At 49.8% G+C, this 1,312-nt stretch overlaps 1 protein-coding gene across 2 annotated transcripts in view; it reads left to right on the plus strand.

Moving 5' to 3' along the window:
- The window catches only part of MPHOSPH8 (M-phase phosphoprotein 8), a 73,719-nt gene that overhangs the window by 15,015 nt on the left and 57,392 nt on the right, over positions 1 to 1,312 (plus strand). The gene's annotated exons all lie outside the window — the stretch shown is intronic.

Below are 1,312 nucleotides of genomic sequence, written 5' to 3' on the forward strand. Positions count from 1 at the left end.
TTGACTGGTCATTATGACATGCACTGACCACCAGGGGGAAGATGCTCATCGCAGGAGCTGCCCCCAGGTGGTCAGTGTGCTCTCACAGCGAGCGGTTGACAGGCGCCAGATGCCGGGCTTATGGCTGGCAAGCGCTGCTGCAGTGACTTGAGCCTCTCCCGCCTCCGTGACAGTGCTATTGAGCAGCGGCGGCAGCAAGGCCAGGATGAGCCTAAGCAGCGCGGTGCCCAGCCCAGGTTTGGGCTCCTCCCTGGCTACCTGCTGCTTTGCACACTACTGTATTCCTCAGGCCAGTGGGGATTGGGCCAAAACCGGCAGTCCGACATCCTCCGGGGGGTCCCAGATTGGGAGAGGGTGCAGGCCAGGGTGAGGGACCCCACCGGTGCACAAGTCTGTGCACCAGGCCTCAATGTTGATATAAAACAAAGCAACAAACAAAACAAACCAAACAAACTCAAACACAGTTAACAAAATGGTGGTTAATAGAGGGAAAGGGGGGTGGGGGCAGGTGGAAGAAGGTAAAGTGCTTCAAATACTGGGTGATGGAAGGACACTAGACTTTGGGTGGTGAGCACACAATGCAGTGTACTGAAGATGTATTATAGGGGGTGTGCCCGAAACCAAGGTACATGCCCTTGACCGGAATCGAACCTGGGACCCTTGAGTCCATAGGCTGACGCTCTATCCACTGAGGCAAACCAGTTAGGGCTCAATTGCTTCTTGCTGTTCTTTTTCTCCCTTCGGCACGTCCGGAGGGGTCGGCTTCTTCTCCGGCTTGGAGGCTGGAGGCACTTTGGGTTTCTTTGCTTGAGGTGGGAGCGAGGACTGGCGTTTGGGGGCCATGCTGTGCGAGAAGTCTGAGGAGCCGATCGCTGGGAAGTGGCCGGGCTGGAAGGCTCGCTGAGACTCGTTCTTAGCAACTTTCAATATGCAATCCGGTATTATTAACTATAGTCATCACCTGCACATTATATTCCCCATGCCTTACTGATTTTATAACTGAAAACTTGTACTTTTTTTTGAAAATTTGTACCTTTTGACCTTCATCACTCATTTCTCCCACTCTGCCTCTAGCAGTCAACAATCTGTTCCTTTATGTATGAGTTTAGATTTTTTATTTTTTGGTTCCACATATAAGTAAAATCATATTGTATTTTTCTTTCTCTGTCTGACTTATTTCATTTAGCATAATACTCTTTTTTTAAATTTATTAAATCTTTATTCAGATTATTACAGTTGTTTCTATTTTTTCCCCCCATATCTCCCCTTCACCCAGTTCCCACCCCACCCTCTACCCTTACCCCCCCCACTG

The sequence above is a fragment of the Myotis brandtii genome, unplaced genomic scaffold (genome assembly GCF_000412655.1).
Source record: "Myotis brandtii unplaced genomic scaffold, ASM41265v1 scaffold62, whole genome shotgun sequence".
Lineage (NCBI taxonomy): Eukaryota > Metazoa > Chordata > Mammalia > Chiroptera > Vespertilionidae > Myotis > Myotis brandtii.